The sequence below is a fragment of the Meriones unguiculatus genome, chromosome 9, assembly GCF_030254825.1.
Source record: "Meriones unguiculatus strain TT.TT164.6M chromosome 9, Bangor_MerUng_6.1, whole genome shotgun sequence".
Classification (NCBI taxonomy): Eukaryota; Metazoa; Chordata; class Mammalia; order Rodentia; family Muridae; genus Meriones; species Meriones unguiculatus.
Window position 1 is genome coordinate 107,525,784 of NC_083357.1, and position 22,098 is coordinate 107,547,881.

At 37.3% G+C, this 22,098-nt stretch overlaps 1 pseudogene; it reads left to right on the forward strand.

The window, feature by feature from the left end:
• The first annotated feature begins 3,733 nt into the window (after positions 1 to 3,733).
• LOC110563391 (rab11 family-interacting protein 3-like) overlaps positions 3,734 to 22,098 on the forward strand; it is a 145,151-nt pseudogene continuing 126,786 nt past the window's right edge.

Genomic DNA, 22,098 nt, shown 5'->3' on the forward strand with positions numbered 1-22,098 from the left:
TGCTCTCTGCCTGACTTCATCTGGAGAGTTATTTTAGACACAGACACCCCCAACCACTTTTGATATATGGCCTCTGACACAGCTCCCTGCTGGCTCTCCATTCCTATATGATAATTAGGTGCTATGTTTCCATTCATATGATAGGGGCGTGCTGTTTAGTTCAAACTGAGCATCCTGGAAGTGCCTAGTTTCAACCAGTTATGTACACTTATTCTTAGAGACCCCCACCTTTGTTCTCTGGAATTAAACTTTGTTCTCTTGAGTTAAACTTAAATTAGCCACCAGCTGGTGCCAGGGGTGTGTGATTGTGTATGGTGCTCCATTCCATTGCCATTCCAGGCTCACTTCTCCTCTCATCCCCCTCTTGACTTCTTAGGCTGCTGGGAGACAGCCCCCAGGCAGGAGGAGAACCAACAGCTACTTTTCAGAGCCTTGGCCTCAGCAGCCTTCAATGTAAGGTGTTGCCGGTCCAGGCCTTCAAGTGTGTGCACTCTCCATGTTTAGAGTGTTCGGCCTCTGGTGAGGTCTGGGTCGGCCTTTGCAGGCATGGCCAGACTGATCAGCTGCTGCAACCTCTGCAGTCTTGCTCCTTGGAAAGAGCTTTCATCACTGTGGTGATCAAAGTTGCCCACCACTGCTGCAGAGAGAACCCTGGAAAGCTGAGCTGGCCACTCACTGTGAGGATAGCACATATGCACAATCCCCACTGCAGATGGACTGGAGGCCTGCTGCCTCAGTGGCTGCCCACAGTGTTAACCCCAAGGCGCAAACACTGCCCCAAGCCTGCAGGCTACTCCAAACTGCAGCCCAAACAGTACCAGTTTCCCCAAGCCTCAGCCTGTTGCCACCTTACAACACATCAGAGAATCCAGCTTGCCCCTTGCTGTGGCAGCCCACTGTACCCCGCTTACCAAGATCTATGTGTGGCCCTTGAGCAGTGGCCCACTAAATTTCCCAGTGGGCTTGCTGCCAGTCTTCCTTTCTGCCTCAGGGCAGTCAATCCCTCCTGCCATCTTGTGGAGGCAGGAAACAAAATGGCCACTCCAGCACCTTGGTGGTAGCTGTCCATGGGGAATCTTGCTGCCTCAGGTGGCTGTGATGGGAACTGGACACCTTTCCTGTCTCAGGATGCCTACTGCAGCTGCATGGGAGCTGTGCAAGATGATGATAACTTTTCCTGCTTCAGCCTGCTGCTTAGACAGGGCACTCTTTGTAAATTGTGGACTCTTTGTATGCTTTATAACCACTGAAGGCAGAAAAATGGCCAGACCCCTGCCTGAGGAAGCTCCAGCAGCCCAGCAACCCCCTTCCCAAATTTCTGTGATAAGTGTCATCTCTATCCCCTCATTAGGACTCATCCCAGATTATGCAAATTTGAGGTGAAAAGTCTGGACAAAACCCCCACAATTCCTGAGCAGGAAAACTGAGCAATCTCTGTGCGTCTCACTAAAACCTACCAATCCCTGAGGGGGGGGGAGGAGAAAGAAAAGAAAGAGAAAGAGAGAGAGAGAGAGAGAGAGAGAGAGAGAGAGAGAGAGAGGAGAGAGAGAGAGAGAGAAAGAAAGAAAGAAAGAAAGAAAGAAAGAAAGAAAGAAAGAAAGAAAGAAAGAAAGAAAGAAAGAAAAGGAAAAACAATTCCTGAGCAGGAAAGCAAACCAATCCTTGAGTTCCACAAGCTCAGGTCTTAAAATCCCACCAATTCACACAATGGAAAGTCTGCCTTCTCAGAGCTGTGTGATTCATAGGCTCCAGTGCCTCAGGATACCCTTGGGACACTGTCCCACCCCAGAGCTGTGAGGTTCCTGGGCCATGTTGCCTTTGAATACCCTTGGGACATTGACCCACCTCAGAGCTGTGATACCTTCCCAGCCATCAGAGTTGTGAGATTTCCTGAGCACCATTACATCCCAGTACCAGAAGGCATGGCAATAAAAACAACTATACTCCTAACTACATTAAAGAAAGCTTGTGTTATAAACAAACCAGATTATATAAAGCATATATTCAATGCTTCCTGCTATCATTATTTTTCTAAAAATCAATGATCATGTTTATATTATATAAACTCCAATTAGATATAATTTTGAATCTTTTCTAGTCACTCATGCATTCTTAGATGAAGAACATACAAGTGTTCTTCAGAATATTGATGGCAATCATTGCACTATGCACTATAATCTTACTTTAGTTGCTGAAACAGACCCTACTCTATGATTTCAAAATCCCTGGAATCTCATCTAAATTCTTTCCTTGGGCTCTTGAGTATCAGGATTGATTAGCAAAACACCTTGTTAGTATTTTTAATTTCTTAACATCCATTAAAAATACTTGCATATATGTTCTATTTGATTTTATCTTGAATATTTTACCTATCTTTATTTTCAGTATTCTATATCTGTTCAAGTATTCTTTTTAAGCACTTGTAGCCACAAACACCCCATGTTGCTATCAACATGTACCACTCATAACATATATCCATAAAATATGTATTGTTTGTTACTTTATAATCCATCTTCAGAAAGTGGATGTGAATTTCTTTATTTAAACTACAAGAACAAAGAAAATAAGAAACTATATTGAGGCAAAAATAAGTGACTGTGGCCCTGCATAAAGATTTTAGCTACTCTGAAACACATGTTTCACCAAGGAAAGGGTTATTTGGGCTTATATTGTAAAGAGAAATAAAATTGTATGTATCAATTTTTTAAGCTGAAGTCAAGTAAACAGGACATAGCAAATCAGAGAAATAGAATTTAAATATTATCATATTCGTAGATTTAACATAGAGAGTAGCTAAAACCTTTCATACACTGAACAATAAATCTAAGAATTTTATCTCAAAATCGTAAACATGTTAGAAAACAGGTAAAAACGGTTGATGCTAAGCAGTCATTAAAGAAGGCTACAGAGATGTCAAGATAATATTGACTCTTGAACTGTGACATTTCAAGTCTCCCCAGTTAGGATGCTTTTGTCATTCACTGGGAAAAGGTCTGCAGGTTCCTACATAATTACAAAATATTTCAGGAAAATTAAGTTGGTATGTGTTCATAGAAATCTTTTTTTAAAAAAATTCAGTCCTCAATATTTATATAATATCCACTCATGTAGCAAAAATCTTAACTATAATCATTATAGGTATCTTTTATTTATAGTTTAATTTAATTTTTCTCTTTTTTAAGTAATTTATGTATTTATTCAGTTTACATCCTGGTCATAGGCCCATCTCTCCTCCTGCTCACACCCTCTGTTTCTCTTCCCGCTTTCTCTCCTTCCTTTTTTTTTCAGAAAAGGGGAGGTCCCCTACCAACCCACCACAGCACATAAATTCACATCAGGACTGAGCACATCCACTTCCCTTGTGGTCTGGTAAGGCAGACTCCCCAGGGAGAAGTGATCAAAAAGCAGGCAACAGACTCCATGTCAGAAACAGTCCCCTTTCCTCTTATCAGGTATGCCACAGGAAGCTGGAGGTGCCAATAAGCCACATCTGCGTAGGGGGCCTTAGTCCGGTCTTTGTATGGTCCATGATTGTTGCTTTGCTATCCGGGCCTTGGGTAGTTGGCTCTGTTGGTTTTCCTGTGAATCTCCTCTCCTTCTATCCTTCTATATTCCCTCTCACGTTTGCACAAGACTCCGTTTGGTTGTGAGTCTCAGCATCTCTACCTGGGAAGAGCATCTTAGAGAGCTACGCTAAGCTCCAACCTGCATGCAGAGCAGAGTATCATCGATAATGTCTGGAGTTGGCTCGCTCCTACGGGATGGGTCTCACATTGGGCCAGGCGTTGCTAGAACATTTTCTCAGTCTCTTCTCTATCGTTATCCCTGCCCATCTTGTAGGCAAGAAAAATTTTGTGTAGAAGTTTCTGTCAGTGTGTTGGTGTTGCCTCCCTCCACTGGGAACCCTGTCTAGTTAGAGGGTGTCCGCTTCATTCTCCAGGAACCCTGCTACTAGGAGTCTCAGCTAGAGTCACCCCACATCCTAGCAGCATCCTACCCTGTCTTAGGTCTCCAGCTTGTCACAAAGGTGTCCTGCCCATGGCTTCTCACCCTTTAATTAGTCTGCATAGGTAGCATGTTTTGTTTTTTTTTTTCTTTCTAAACGTAATCCTAAATTGCCATTATATGGTAGTCATCAGTGACCCCCGTGTAGCCCTTTAGGTAATATGAAACCTTGAGAAGTTTGTAAGGGTTTTCTCCTAGTCTTTTTTGGTTCACAGATCCCATGTGATCAGATATGATTAATGAGATTGTGCTGAAATTCAAAAGTAAGATGTCCAGCAGCAGTCCTCACTTCTGCTAGAATGGAGAGCAATGTTTGCAGGAGTTTGTCTTCATTGAGTTGAAGATGTATCAAACATGAAACTGATAGTTCTCTTTTTCCAGTCCAAAGGCTGGAGATTAAAATTATACAATACTGTTTTCTGTTTCTGGATATGTATGTAACATCAAAGTCACCAATCTGAATAAGGTCACATTCATAACAAAAAGCATGAAAAATTGTCTCAAATAGAAAATCTGGTGGAGAAAATAGAACCATTTTAAGATATAAGGTACATTCTTTTATAAAAAAAAAAGTATGCATCTACCAGTTTCAGTTTAAGAAGTAAATTGTATCATTATTATTTGAGTACATTTGGGGATATTTTAAAGGATTGCATAAAAGGTTATATGTCATTGACTAATTTGAAAATACAAATGAGGAACAATTGAAATCTATAAACTTAATAATGAAAGAATAAATTATTACTTCCTAATCTTAAATGGTAATACAATTAGCAAAGTCTCCTAGCCACAAGGCAGATTTAAATTTCAGTTTGCAGGTAACATCAAATCAAAAGGTAGGAGCGTCAAATTCATAAATAGGAACAATTAGAACAAATTAAGTCATTACCAAATTGGACATTTTTAGTTGGAATAACTGACTCAAAGCACTTGTTTTAAGAGTCTGATGACACTATAGAAGTTTTATAGCTTAAACTATTTTTCTATACTGGTATGAAGAATATGAGTGCTGAAATGTGGAAGCAAGTCATAGAAAAGAGATCAAACCTTGGAAGTGTAGGACAAATACATGCAAGCCAAAATAAATGCATAAATTAATTAACTAAATCTAAATGATAACAAAATTGCTGTAAATATTAACAGTATCTTTCAGTCTGGGTACTTTGCATAAGAAGTTGAAAGAAAATAAGAAAAAAAAGGAACAAATTTGATGTGAGAATGCTAGAACTTCACTTCAAATATATTGTATTACTTTCAAATAACTTTAAATCATTCAGTAATGTGGTAGAAGTTTCAGAAGGACATTTATATGGAGGGTCTCCTTCCTAAAGTGCTTCTGATTTATTGTTATAGGGAGAGGACAAAGCTTAAATATCACTATCTATATGAAAAAGTATATAAATTAGCATAGCCAAGAAATAATAACTAAGAATTAAGCCCTCACTAAATTTGCAAATTTAATACCCATTATTTTTGTGAGACAAAAGGATGAATGGCTCCAGATTTCTGTTCCTAAGACTGGGAACCAGAGCAGAGAGTTGACATGGAGAGTGAAACAAAACCTGGTTTGTCATGTATCTAACTAAATATAGCACTAAGTATATCCAATTTTGCTTAAACTACAGTAATATACAATTCTATTGTCCTCTTAGAACCCATTGGAGACCAAGATAAAGACATATGTCTTTGATGCTAAGAAAGCAAAAGTATGTGGGAAATACATTGACACAGATCTGACCGCAAAAGACATGCCTCTTTTTTGTATTGGTATTTTTATAATGAAATTAAATCTCCTTGGTTTGCCTGTGGTATATATGCAAGATTAGAGTCTCACAACAGCATAATACAGCCATGACCATTTAGGCCTTTACAGCCATTGAAGCAGGACAGTCTCCCCAAGCATGGTTGGATACCATAAAAAGCTAAAATGTTACGCTCAGGATGCGAGGCTAAGCACTGCACTCAGGGTCAGCCGCTTTGGACCCAGAGAAGAGCATGTCTGGTTGCATGCGGGTTGATGCCCCAGGTCCCGCCTCTGAGAAAAAGGTATTGGACGGGTCTGATGCTCTTTGGGTGGATGACACCCAAACGAACATCGGTACAAAGTACCAATTTATTTCTAATATCAGAGATCAGACCTCTACTCTTGCCTGATGCCTCTAAAACAAAAAGGGGGAACTGTAGAGAGCTGCAGAATGCTATGCCTTAAAGATGGAGCTGGTTTCCGCCTTCCACCTTCCCGATGGTGAGTGCTCTCTGTTACGAACAATTCCACATTTGGCTAAGGCTGAGGATCTGGCTTGCTTCCATGTATGTGGACCTATCTGCATTGCCCACATGGCATGCCTGGGTTGGCTATCCAGAGGCTATTTAAGCTGTGGGCTGGCTTTCCCCAGGGTCCGAGGATTGTTCAAGGTTTCTGAATAAACTGCATTGAAAAAAAAAAAAGAAATTAAATCTCATAGTCTAAAAATTGTATGAGTAAACATTTAAGGGATTATTAGCTGTGACACATCTTAATACGAAAATGTACTGACAAGTAGAATTTTTTAGCCATTTGCTCTCTAATTTTTTAGGGTTATTACTATGTCACTCAAAACAATTGCATACACCATGGAGAGAAAACTCTAAATGAAATGGCATGACCCCACAGTACTGTGAAAACTCTGGTACCTTAGATTGACATCAGTGGCAGCCACCGTCTAACTAGGTCAGTTTCTAAAAGGAAAATAAAGTAGAAACAAAATTGTTCACTTTTATATGTCACTTGAAATGTTGAGATTGATTGACAACAGAAATAGATTCAAAGTAGTTCAATAAATGGAATTGTCTCACATAACCCAGGGAGCTTACTTTGTGTTACCCAGAAAATGAAATCTCCCCTTGTCCAGCAGGGACTACAGGTAAGGTATTCTAATCCTGGAATACTTTTATTAATTCCACATCGTTTTCTATGTTTACTCAGTGGAGCTCAGATATTGAACACTGCCCCATATTCTCAGAATTCAAGAACAATTCCTATTCAATTACTACCCTAAAATTAGATTGCTAGTTATCAATTTATTTTTACTCTCATTGCCAAGTTACCTTCATAACTATGCCACTGAGTAAACAATACAAGTTTGGATGAGGCATCTACATTAGAATAAAATGCACCTTGCAATTCAATTTTTACCTACCTCTAATATAGAAGATAATGTTAGGCTGGGGAGAGTTTATACTGACATTCTTCTTTTCTGAACTTATATTTGTAAATTTTACTTTTTAATAAAATATCATCCTTCATAAGTCAGGATATGCTATTTTTTTTTCTCAAATTGATACAAGATAGAGTTATATGGGAGGAGGTACCTCAAATGAGAAAATGCCTCCAACTAGATTGCCTGGAGGCTTGTCTGTAGGGTATTTGATTCATTTATTTTTAAATTTATTTTTATTAATTACAGTTTATTCACTTTGTATCCCCCTGTAGGTCCCTCTGTCCTCCCCTCCCAACCCCACCCTCCCTCTACCGCACCGGTGTCCCTCCCTGAATCCACTGATAGCGGAGGTCCTCCTCCCCTTCCCTCTGATCCTAGACTATCAGGTCTCATCAGGACTGGCTGCATTGTCTTCTTATGTGGCCTGGTAAGGCTGCTCCCCCCTTGTTGGGAGGTGATCAAAGAGTAGGCCAATCAGTTCATTTGTTTTTAATTATTTATTTTATTTTTTGAAATTATAATTGTATGAATTTCCCACCTTCTTTTCCATTTACAAATCCCCCCTTACAGACCTCCTGGTTTTCATTCAAATTCATGGCCCAGATTTTCATTACTTGTTTTTCTTATAAGTGTTTACATGTATTTTCCTAAATATATAAATGCAACCTATCAGTCTATATAATATTGCATGTATGCATATTTTCAGGGCTGTCCATTTACTACTGGATAACTGACTGGTATGTTCTCCATTGGAAAAGATATTTTGCCAGCTCTTGTCTATAGGATGTTTTTTACTCTAGGGTTAAGATCTTATGGGCATTCCACAGGCTACACTAATGTATCTGTGATTGCTGTCCATGTTAAGCTCATTTTAAAGCAGTCATTATCTTGATTAATAATAGATATGGCCACAGTTGGCAGCTTAACCCCAGGGCATGCAGTTCTGAATTTATAACAAAGTAGATGATATGATAATATATCTGAGTGACCCCAAAAAATTTTATCATGTAACTCCTATAGCTGATTAACACCTTCAGCAAAAGTGGCTGGATTAAAAATTAACTCAAAAAAAATCAGTAGCCCTCCCATATACAAAAGACAAAAGGGACGACAAAGAAATTAGGGAAACAATACCCTTCACAATAGCCACAAAGGACATAAAGTACCTTGGTGTGAACCTAACCAAGCAAGTCAAAGACTTGTATGAAAAAAAATTTCCAGTCTCTGAAGAAAGAATTAGAAGAAGATATCAGAAGATCGAAGATCTCCCATGCTCATGGCTTGGCAGGATTAATATAGTAAAAATGACCACCTTACAATAAGCAATCTACAGATTCAATGCAATTCCCATCAAATTAACAACACAATTCCTTACAGACCTTGAAAGAAAAATTCTCACCTCCATATGGAACAACAAGAAACGCAGAATTGCTAAAACAATTCTCTACAGTAAAAGATCTTCAGGAGGTATCTCCATCCCTGATCTCAAGCTGTACTATACAACAACAATACTAAAAACTGCATGGTACTGACATAGAAATAGACTGGGGGATCAATGGAATTGAATAGAATACCCTGATATAATTCCACACACTATGGAAACCTGACTTTAAAAAAAAAAATGCCAAAACCATTCAATGGAAAAAAGATAGCATCTTCAACAAATGGTGCTGGTCTAACTGGATGTCTACATGTAGGAAATTGCAAATAGATCCATACTTGTCACCCTGCACAAAACTAAAATCCAAGTGGATCAAAGACCTCAACATAAAACCAGACACACTAAACCACTTAGAAGAAAAAGTGGGGAAGAGCCTTGAACTCATTGGCACAGGAGACAACTTCCTGAACAGAACACCAACAGCACAGCACAGGCTCTAAGAGCAACAATCCATAAATGGGACCTCATGAAACTGAAAAGCTTCTGTAAAGCAAAGGACACTGTCATCAGAACAAAACGACAGCCTACAAATTGGGAAAGGATCGTCACCAACCCTATAGCTGACAGAGGTCTAATATCCAGTGCATATAAAGAACTAAAGAAGTTAAACAGCAAAAAATCAAGTAATCCAATTAAAAAATGGGGTACAGAGCTAAATGGAGAATTCTCAATAGAGGGATATCAAATGGCAGAGAAACACTTAAGAAATGCTCAACCTCATTAGCCATTAGGGAAATGAAAATCAAAAGGAGCCTAAGATTTCACCTTACACCCACCAGAATGGCTAAGATCAAAAACTCAAGTGACAACACATGCTGGAGAGGTTGTAGAGAAAGGGGAACCCTCCTCCACTGCTGGTGGGAATGTAAACTTGTACAACCACTCTGGAAAGCAATCTGGCACTTTCTTAGACAACTAGGAATAGCACTTCCTCAAGATCCATCTATACCACTCCTAGGCATATACCCAAAAGAGTCTCAAGTACACAATAAGGACATTTGCTCAACCATGCTTGAAGCAGCATTATTTGGAATACCCAGAAGCTGGAAACAGCCCAGATGCCCCTCAGTGGAGGAATGGATACACAATAGTGGTATATCTACCCAATGAAATATTACTCAGCAATAAAAAATCAAGGAAATCATGAAATTTGCAAGTAAATGGTGGGATCTGGAAAAGATCATCTTGAGTGAGCTATCCCAGAAGCAGAAAGATGCACACGGTATATACTCACTTATATAGACAGATAATATAGGATAAACCTACTAAAATCTGTACACCTAAAGAAACTAATAAAGAAGGAGGACTCTTGCTAAAATGCTCAATTCCTTTCCAGAAAGGCAAAGAGGATGGACATCAGAAGAAGGAAAAAAAGAGGGAAAAAGTCAGGAGCCTGACACAGAGGACCACTGAAAGGCTCTGCCCTGCAGACTATCAATGCAGATGCTGAGCCTGATGGGCAACTGTTGGGCAGAGTGCAGGGAATCTTATGAAAGAAATGGGAAACAGTAAGATCTGGAGAAGACAGGAACTCACAAGGAGAGCAACAGAATCAAAAAATCTGAGCACAGTTGTCGTTCATGAGACCCATACTCCAACCAAGTACCATGCATGGAGAATCCCTGCACAGATGTAGCCCATGGCAGTTCAGTGTCCAAGTGGGTTCCATAGTAATAGGAGCAGGGACTGTCTCTGACATGAACTGATTGGCCTGCTCTTTAATTACTTCCCCCTGAGGGGGAAGCAGCATTACCAGGCCACAGAAGAAGACACTGCAGCCACTCCTGATGAGAACTAATTGACTAGGATCAGAAGGAAGGTAAAGAAGACTTCCCCTATCAGTTGACTTGGTGAAGTCATGCAGAGGGAGGAGGAAGGGAGGGATTGGGATAGGAGGAGGGAGGGAGCCACGGGGGGATACAAAATGAATAAAGTATAATTAATAAAGAATTAAAGAAAAAAGAAAGCAGGCTACGTAAGCCATGGGTAGCAAGCTCTTCTAAAGCTACTACCTCAAGGTTCTTGCTATGTGTTCCTCTCTTGATTCCTCCCAGTGATGGAGCATTACCTGAAAACTGTGAGATAAAATAAATTCCCCAACTAATACTTGTTAAGTGTAAAATTCCTGTCTACTTTTTCCCCATATCTATCCCAGTATGAGTCAGTAACTTTTTGTCCCCTACAGTACACTATCAAATGTAATTCTGAGATCCCACTGAATGAGATCCCAACTTTCAACGAAGGTTATCAAATTCAGTTGGAGAAAGAAATTTGGTTGTCTCCTCACTTTGCTAAATGACTCCTAATGATATTCTGCTACAGTCATATATCGCTTCCTTGCTCAGCCATCATCTGGAAAGCTTCCTGTAGCAACATATAGGAAAAACATACAAAGACCCTCAGCCAGATATTAAATAGAGAGCAAGAAACCTTTGAAAACTCAGACCTAACCTAAATCATATGTCTGCAATAAAATATTCTCAGAATTCAGGGAATCCTGTGGTACTTGGGTCAGAAAAAGCATAGACCCATTGACGATGGAAGAGTGTAAAAGAAAAAAAAAAAGGCCATTTAAATTAGCATCATCTATACACATAGGAAAGCACAGAGACTGAGACAGAATGTTCATGGAATGCATGATTCTGCATCCAATGGCACCCTAAAACTGAAAAGAAAAGTGGACATGTGGCCCCTCTGTAACCCAGAAGCAATCACTAAATGATAACCACTTGCAAATGATACTTTAAATTTCCCCAAGGAAGTCTCACTGGGGAATTGAACTGCTCTGAAGGGTTAGCTGCATGCCCAGCAGGAGATGGCAAACTGAAAATGAAGTCAGTAACTGCCAGGTTACTGTGTTTGTTGGATTCTTAAGTATCCCAATGAGTGGGTCTCTGTTTCCCATGCCTTCTCTTGTGATCTTTTGCTTTTGTTAGTTTATTTTGCCCAACTCTGTTGTGTTAGTTTTTTTATCTTGCTTGATTTTATTATATTACATTATGTTTTGTTTTATTATTATCCTTTAGAAGTCTGTTTCTTTTCTAATTAAGAAAAGATGGTTGGGTGTTAGAAGAGATAGGGAGAAGCTGGGAGGAGCAGAAGGAAGGGAAACTGTCATCAGCATACGTTATGTTAGGAAAAAATCTATTTTCAATAAAATAAAAAAATGGGAAATTTTAAAATATTCTAGAACACTTGTCAATGCTTAATTTCCACATCATTTTTAAAATGTAGATACTCATACAACACACACAAAAAACACACATTCACACAAGCACACACTTTAACAAAATTACAAAAATAAATAAGGAACCAAAACTATTGTTTGAATTTTGAGATACTTAATACATATTTAAATTAAATTTTAACTTTAGAATCATAATTCTTTTTCAAGTGAAATACGTTTAAATTATGTAGTATCTTTGTCACTTGATATTTCCCAAATGTCTTTGTTCTTCACAGGTTTCTGAAAAATCTTTCAAAATTACATAAGAGGTAAAAATTAAGGGAAGAAAATAAAATTGACTGTGGGTCAATAATGTAAAACCCAGAAACTCACTTGAATCCATAAATGCACCACTTGTTTGAGAAAATTAATAACTAAGGAAGACACAGGAAAACATTAAAGCACCAAAATAACTATGATCTTTATTGATGCTATTTATATGTGATCTGCACTACAAGAAGTTCACAGCAAGAACATCAAAAGAAATGAAGTTTCAATAAGCTTACAGGAGCTTAATCACTACCCATTATAATCCTGTATATATGCCAATCAAGGGTTCGTTATTCATGTAATTGGAATGACTTTGATACAAGACTGAGAAGCTTCATCTAGATACCATCCAAGACTAAGGCAATTTATAAGACTTACAATGCCCTTGGGACAATTTGAAATCAAAGATAAATATTTTATTAACTTTGTACGAAGAAATTAAATTTTGTACTACCATACTCTTTTTCTTTAAATTTTCTAAGTATTTCAACTAACCATAACTGCCTTAGGATATTATGAAATTTATATGGAAAGAGATTAAGAAAAATAACATAAGGATTATTTGTAAATCAGCATTTTAATAGAAGACTTGAAAAGTACAAAATGAGAAAATATCCTGTCTTCTTTTTTTTTTCTATCAGCAATAAGATATTTATAATTGTTTAGGTATGTTGATTTTTTTCCTTAATCAAACATTAGGAAAAGTTTTAAATAAAAAATTAGGTAAGTTTTATGCTATAAATTCAGACTAATTAGATATTGTGTGTTCATGCAACTCATAGTTGCATTACTTATGTGTTTAATGTACCAAAAGAAATAAAATTAGAAGTTGACATTTAAAATCTTTATATACTAATGAATTTATGTTATGTTACACATTATTTAAAGAAAATATTTTAAATTTTTTCTAGATGATACTCTAAACCAGATGGTTCCATACATTTGCTGGAATTTCTTTGTATATTTTTCTTATGTATAAACCATCAGGAAAACATGGTCTAATTCATATGACTTATTTACAGTGTTTACCCACAGACCTAAAAATGGCCACCTGCTAAGGAGTCTGTTTATTCTCTCCTTGAAGCATTAAATTCCAGAGAACAAATATTTTGTAGCTATGAGATGGTAGCAAGTTTGAAATGTCTCTATGTCTTAAAAAGGTCAAGTCATAGTGGTATTATCTTTACACTTATGAAGCAGAATAAATACATTGGCTGAAATGGTATCATAAATCTTTTTGGATATTCAGACTCACGAAATGGTCTCAGTTCAATATGCCAGCTGTTTGTAGATTCCCCAGGATCACATTCTTGAACATTGAATATAGACATACACATGAAGGTTGAGAATACAGGCGCTGGAGAGATGGCTAAGCAGAAAATAGGAACTACTGGAGAACCAGTCAATTCCTATCACACTGCTAAATGATGAACATAGTTTTAAACCAATTCCTTATGACTTTCCATTTATTTATAGACCATCACATTACTCAATCAGAATCTGAGGAAATCCTATTTTCAGTAAGAAAAAAATGAATATACCTACAACTAGCCAAAGTGCAGGCAATATGAGACAACAGAAAGCAAAGCTCTAAAGTCAGACCAAATCCAAATAAGTCAAAGAACTATGAAAACAGGAGTAGTCTTTATGTAAAGAGAATTTGTATTTAAAAGGAGTTGATATCGGGCTGGAGAGATGGCTCAGTGGTTAAGAGCACTGTCTGCTCTTCCAAAGGTCATGAGTTCAATTCCCAGCAACCACATAGTGGCTCACAACCATCTATAATGTGAACTGATTCCCTCTTCTGACAGGTGTAAATGTAGATAGAACACTCATATACATAAAATAAATAAATCTTTAAAAAAAAGGCGTTGATATCAAAATTTTCTTTACAAATTTATATAACCACAAACAATACAAACTTCAAATATCTCCAGATCTTCACTAATACTGTTCTTCATTTTGTATAAACCATTGTATAAGATATGAGATGAAATCTCAACTCATCATAAACCAGTAATTACTAAGACTTAGTAATTTTGTTACAGGTTCTATTTTTCTGATAATTCATTAAATTAAGCACTTTTTTCTATACTCATTTACTATTTATTATATTTTTAGGGCACTATCTCTCATAGTACTTGGCTCATTTTTTCTTACTGTTTATTATTATTATTATTATTGTTTACCATCTACTCACTTTGTAGCCCGATTGCTGTCCCTTCTCTCATCTCCTCCCAGCCCCAACTTCTGCCTTCCTCTCCTATCTCTCTCCCTTAAACACTGATAGGGGAAATCCTCCTCCCCTACTGTCTGACGCTAGCCTATCAGGTCCCATCAGGACTCCCTGGATCTTCTTCCTCTCTCAGAGAGAAGTGCTTGAGGAGAAGGCAACAGAGTTCGTGTCAGAGACTGTTTCTTCTCCCCTTAATAGAGAAGCCTAATCCAAATGGAGACTGAGCTTTTTTTGGTCTACATCTGAGCAGGGGTTCTAGGTCCTCTCTTGGTCTTTTGTTGATGCATCAGTCTTTGAAGTCCCCCTGGGCCCAGCTTTTTTGGCTTTGTTGGTCTCCCTGTGGGGCTTCTGTCCCTTCCAGGTCCCTTTATATTCCAATTCCTCCATAAGAGTCCCTGTGCTCTGTCCAAAGCTTGGCTGTGAGTCTCTGCATCTGCTTGGATCCCCTGATGTATGGAGTCTGTTAGAGGACATCTGCATTAGGTCTCTATCCTGTTCTCTCTTAACCTCTCAGCCAACTCTCCAGCCCCCATGTTCTCTCTTTTCTAACATTTCTGTCTATCCCCTTTTCCCTTCTGCATAAGAATTAAGCATAGTCCCTAGGGTCCTCCTTGTTGTTTAGCTTCTTTAGGTCTGTTCATCATATCATGAGATGCCTAGTCAAAACAACTAGGCAAGAAAAGAAGATATATGAGAATTACAAAATAAAAAAATAAAATTCTCAATTTTTAAATATTTTGAATCCATATACTAAAATATCCTTAATGCCAGGGAGATGTTTAAAGAGATTTATGAGAAGGAGAGAAGATTAGAAGTTAGATCTTTAAAACTAGTGTAATTGCAACATTGTTACACTCTGGCTATAATTTCTGCTACTGAAGATAGTGGCCATAAATACCCAGATCAAGGGTAGACACATACACACATGCAAAAGGACACACACACACTACTATGGTAATGTAAGTATAAAATGATATGTGTGTGTGTGTGTGTGTGTAAACATAAATAAAGTGAAAAAAATATTTCATAGTTTTCCATTTTGATTTTTAGCAAATTAATCATTATTAATTTGAGATAAATAAATAAGAAAACTAAAAGAGTCAATGTTTAATAAATTTATTTGCACAGTTGGAAACATCATTTCTTTAGGACTATTTTTTCTCTATTGCAACAATGTTTTCAATTTTACCAAAATATTAATTAAGTTATTGGCACATCCTCAGAATCTCCGTATGGGTTTCTCCCAATAGAGCACTCAGTGGTGTTTTCTTCTACTTGAATCACTGAAACTTGATACATTATAAAAGACATTTTAAGCTTGTTTTAAGAAATAGAAAGAGTGCTTATATAATTTATACATTTAATGACTAAGGCACAGTATTATATAGATACATACATGAGAGGGTAGAAGAATAAATATAAGTTGTGTGAATTTTCAAATAGTACTTCATTAAGCTGCAAGAAACAGTATGTCATATATTATTGATGAATGATCATCTGATGAATACCTATCTAATGACTGATGACTAAAGATGATACTAAACAATCTCTCTAAATGCTCAGTGTGATGGCAAGTTCACATTGGAACATAATTTATCAACATATAACAAAGACATAAATGAGTAGTTTATAATGTTTGCTTTTATAAAACACATAAATGATTGGATGGCAATTAATAACCAATAAAATGGAATTTTTGGAGAAAAGGCATGTTTTCTTAAGAACCCCATATTTTGGTTATTTATACTTTCTTAGAAAACAAAAAAATATTATACATCTCCGATTAAGTCACAGATATTATAAAAAGAAAAAAATTCAACTGATAATTTACCAAACACCTTGAAGTAAAAATTATCCAGCAAGTCTTGCTTAAAAATCTTTGTCATACAGGAGATCCACAAGGAGAGCAACAAAACCAAAATAATCTGGGCACAGGGGTCTTTTCTGAGACTGATATTCCAGCCAAGGACCACACATGGAGATGGCCTGGAACCCCTGCCCAGGGGTAGCCTATGGCAGTTCAGTGTCCAAGTGGGTTCCATACTAATGGGAACAGGGACTGTCTCTGACATGAACTGATTGGCCTGCTCTTTGATCACCTCCCACTGAAGGGGGAACAGTCTTACCAGGCCACAGAAGAAGACAATGCAGTCAGTCCTGGATGAGATCTGATAGACTAAGATCAGAAGGAAGGGGAGGAGGACCTTCCCCATCAATGGAATTGGGATGGGACATGGGTGGAGAAGGGGAAGGGAGGGTGGAATTGGGAGGGGAGGAGGGAGGGAGCTACAGGGGGATACAAAGTGAATAAACTGTAATTAATAAAAAATTTTAAAAAAGAAATAAAATTTTGTCATGTATGTTGACAAATATGATTTAAATTAGTAGTGTCAATTTATTTTTGAGAGTAAACAATTAACTTATAGATTGATAAAAACTATTAAAATAAATTTGGTAAAAATGATATACTAAAGCAATTTACAACATTCATTTAGTTTCAATTAAAGTATGTGAACTATCATACATTTTAAAAGGTGATTACTTTGCTATATAAAGGTAGAGTGTAATGATTCTCACCCTGTGGGTCTCAACCCCTTTGGCAATCCTTTATCTCCAAAGCATGTACATTACTCCTCACAACAGGAGCAAAACTATAGTTATGAAGTAGCAACAAGATGATGTATGGTTGTATTCATCACATGAAGAATTTCACTAAAGAGACATTGGATTTGGAAGGTTGAGAACTACTGATATCATGACATATTGTTTAGACCTTTGGACAACTATGGATTCACATGATGTATCTAAAGTATTTTGAAATAGTTTTTGATGATTTCATGGTGCATGTGAAAGGAGTAATTAAGGAATAGCTGCAGAAACATCAATGTAAAAAATGAGTCAACTATTGAGATAGATTAAAAAATACATGGAATTAGTCTGCTACAGAGAGTATCCAAAGGTGAAATTGTTTCAAATTTTAATGAGGTTATTATATAAGATAATTAAAATATTAGGTTAAAATGTACTAAAAATGATTTCCAAGAAAAATGTTAGTAGCGCTAATCTTTATCTAATGTATATTAGCAATGAATTTCTAAGCCAAAAAAAAATTGCCTTTTCGTTTCAGCACCACAATTACTTATTATCAAAACAAAAACCTACCACATTTTTGTTTAGATTCATAATCATTTTAAAATATTTGCCTGAAAGTATATGTAGATACAAGATTACCTGTAAAACAGAACTCTGTAGGCAATTAGGATAAGTCACCCTGAATATTAGATGCCCAAATGTGAATTCTATGACCTATGTGATTATCATCATATTTTTAATTGAGTGGCATAATTGAAGCATCAGTTGGGGAATCAATAGTTCTGATACCCAATGCCCAATTTCTAATGAACTTTGTAACTTTTCAAAGTCTTGGAGAAATCTTTATCATATTCCTCAGAGTAGATGCTGAGGAGTAGCTGCTGTTTTTCTGGAATAGGGGAAAATACACATTCATGTACCTGTCAATAAGTGTCTCCAAGTGTTTGTCTTTACTCTAAGCACATGTCTTATCACACAGTACCTCCAATCCAAGCTTTCTTGAATTTAAAGGTAAAAATCACCAAGACATTGCTTTTGCTTTCCTTTGGTGATTAATTCTTCCAACAATTTTTGTACTTGAAAACTTGGGACATTCTTTATCTTTTGTTGACTATTATTCAATTATATTTTGCTATATAATTTTTCAATCCTAGATATGTTTTTATGATCTGATGTTTCTTGAAAAGAAAGAAAATTCTTAGCTTAAACATAAGGAACTGCAACTATGTATAGATGATATTTTTGTAATATTCAGTGAGTTGGCCAAAAATCCCTAATAACATAAATCATTGCTACTATAAATGGGAAATCATTTCTTAAACTTATAACCTCCATTGTTCAGAGTATCTTAATGGTGTAATTTAATCATGTATTACAGGTATCAAACCATGGAAAAATCACATAATCATTAATCGAATTTTATATGTTTCACTGATTTCAATTTCTAGAACTCATTATGCATTGCTCATGACTTCTGTTTAAAGCAATGGAAAAACAAAAATGCCTGCCAGGAAATGATATGAAATGTTGGGTGGCACTGCTGTATGTAGCCTGATTTTAATATCAGATTCTCTATTGTATTTATCTACTCTATGTTCTGCAGCTACACCAATGATTACTATGCAGAATATTTAGCCAAAAAGTTGATGTTTTTAATATATGCATATGCATATCCTTTAAATTTGAGCTTGGAGAATTTGATATGACAAAACAAAAAAGAAACTGTTTATAGATTTCCATTTAACACAAAACCTAATGTAGATCATGAACCAAAAAATTTTATGTATAAGAAATGTGTGCTATGAAAAGCAAGTCTCCAGGCATTCATTTTAGTTGTTGTGGTGGAGATGGATATTTTTAGCTGTTAGATAAACATACACATTTCTAGCAGTTTTCTAAGCCTGTTTTTTGTTTGTTTGTTTGTTTTTGTTTTTAGTTTTGTGTGCTACTACCTCTTGCTACAGTGTTTTGTTGTTGTTGTTTTCTTTTGGAAAGAAGCAAGCCAACACACAGACATGGCTACAGGAAATGAAAAGTTGTGTCCTATACACAGAGAATTATTAGTTATATAGGGAATATATGTAGAAGCTCCATTAATATTACAAGGCAAAGAAAACTGTGACTTAATTAAACACAAAATAGTCTGCCACTTAATCCAATACAATGGGGTCACATACAAAACAGAATTTGAAGGATGCAATTACTTTCCCACCTCATTTCCAATGATTAATGAAGCTCCTTTGTTAGCAAATGATTTTGCTTTGATTTGTAAGCTCTGAAAGCCGTCACTCAAAGCAAACTTTTGAAAAACAAGTTTTACCTAAGATTCTGATAAAGTTAAATGTTTTGTATTCCAATTAAGGTATAATTGTGATATTAAAGAGAGAAAATTACAATGAGATGGTGCAGGGAACCATGGATTTGTCTTGGACTAGCTGTTTGGGGAAGTATGTGTCACTGGTTTTTCAGGTTAGAGTCCTTAGCTTCTGGGGGACAGTGTGCCTTTCAGTGCCTGAGAAACAGATGCACTACCTCTGGCAGTGATGCCTTCAGGCCACTTGTGTTTCTCCTTGTGTTCCCTTAGTAGTCAACAAAGCATGGATGCTGGACAGGACAACTGGCCTTAGACACTAACCTTGTGTATCCTTTATGGCTTACAATCTTTGCATCTTAGCAACTGCCTCTATAATAATCTTAGCAAATGTTAGGTCCAGAGGAAGCTGCAGAGACACTCAGACACCAATCTCAGTTAGATATAGATGGGTTATTGAATTCAACGCCACCAGACTGGCCACGGTCAGGGACACGGTAGACACAGGAGCCAAACTGTGATGACCAAAATTCTTTAGTGACAGCTAATAAATGAGAAAACCACAATAAGCTCCCATGGGGCTGCGGGCAGTGGAACAGGGTAGCCACCTCTGACTCACGTTAGTTTTGTTCATCAGACAAAGAAGTTCTATCTGACCTTTAATTTGATTAATGCCAAGTGGAGTTTATAATTAGGACCAGCTTCGCTTATGTTTGGAAAATTTCTAAGAGTAGCAAGGCCACAAAGTATGCTGAACATAAACATAAGTGTTTGGTCACCCTGACTTTGCACAGAGAGCTTTTGCATATATTAGAAACAAGCTGAGGCAATGTGGCTGGCAGGCCTCAAACAAAAATGGCCGTAGCTATGGTACCCAATATGAGCAAGCCTCAACAGCAATTACCGCTTTACAGTGTTTTCCACAAAGGTATAAAAATTCTGATTGCTTTCAATTAAATTGTCACAGTCTCAGGCTTTCAGTGGCTCCTTCTGCTACCAAGACTTTATTTCTCAGGGCCATATTAGGTGACCTTGCTCCAGGGTGTAAGCTCAGGCTATTACTAGATGGATATCTTGCAATCTGACTTTGAATAGTCATTAAACTAATTACAGAGGTATTTTTTCTGGATAATTTAATCTAAACATATAACAGCCAAGTTCTCTAAGCAGAACTTTCTAGGTTTGATAATGATTTTAACACATCAGGAGATTGGAATGACTCCTATGGACTTAAGATCTGCAATGTAGCACATTCTCAGTGCTATTATTAATGCTATTATTAAACCTGGAGACCCAAGCAAACTTTCCTGCATGCCCCCAGACACCTAAAACATCATGTTTAGTTAAAATACAGCTTTCTGTGCTACATGCAGAAAAATGTTCAATCAAAAAGATAGTTTTAGTCAATAAAGGTCACTTTGCTTGCTATCTGCATGAGCTAGAGTTTCCTTTTGTTTGGTTTGGGTTTTTCTGTCAAGTTCAAAGTGATAGTGATCTGAGAGGAAGTAACCATAGTTGAGAAAATACTTTCAGAGTCAGGCCATAGGAGGCCTGTAGGGATTTTTCTTTTCTTTTCTTTTCTTTTCTTTTCTTTTCTTTTCTTTTCTTTTCTTTTCTTTTCTTTTCTTTTCTTTTCTTTTCTTGTCTTGTCTTGTCTTGTCTTGTCTTGTCTTGTCTTGTCTTGTCTTTTTTTCTTTTCTTTTCTTTTCTCTTTCTTTTTTCTTTCTCTCTCTCTTTTTTATTTATTTATTTTTTTAATTATTATCATTACAATTTGTTCAATTTGTATCCAGGCTATGGTCCCCTCCCTCTTTTCTTCCAAATCCCACCCTCCTTCCCTCTTCTCCTCCCTGCCCCTTCCTTAGTCCACTGATAGGGGAAGTCCTCCTCTCTTTCCCTCTGATTCTAGCCTATCAGTTCTCATCAGGACTGGATGCATTGCCTTTCTCCTTGGCCTGGCAAGGCTGCACCCCCTCTTCCTCAGAGCAGGAGGTGACCAGAGAGCCTGTCACTGAGTTCATGCCAGAGAAAGCCTCCTCCGCCCCCTTACAAGGGACCCTACTTTGACACTGAGACTATGGGCTATATCTGAGCCAGGGTTTTAGGTCTTCTGCATTCATTGTCCTTGGTTGGGATATAAGTCTCTGCAGAGCACCCAGGGCTCAGTTTTTTTGTTTTTTGTTTTTTTGTTGTTTGTTTGTTTGTTTTCTTCTTCTTCTTCTTCTTCTTCTTCTTCTTCTTCTTCTTCTTCTTCTTCTTCTTCTTCTTTGCTCTGTTGGTCTCCATTTGGAGCTCCTGTCTACTCAAGGAAATCATGAAATTTGCAGGCAAATGGTGGGTACTAGAATAGATCATGTTGAGTGAGGTAAACGCAGAAGCAGAAAGACACATGTGGTATGTACTCACTCATAAGTGCATATTAGCCGTAAAATAAAGGATAAACATACTAAAATCTATACTCCTAAAGAAGCCAAACAACAAGGAAGACACTAGGGAAGATGCTCAATCCTCATTCAGAAAAACAAACAAGATATTCATCAGACATAGGAGAAGACAGGGAACAGAACAGGAGCCTACCACAGACTCTCTGAAAGATTCTACTGAATGAGATATTGAAGCAGAGACTGAGACTCATAGCAGAATGGGCAGAATGCAGAGAATCTTATGAAAGAAAGGGGGAGATAGAAAGACCTGCAGGGAATTTTCTTAATCTGTGATTGATGTGGGAGTTCCCAGTCCCTTGTGAGTGGGGCCCCTCTTGGGCTTGGAGTTTTAGGATCCATAGGAAAGCAGCTGAGCAAGCCATGATGAGTAAGA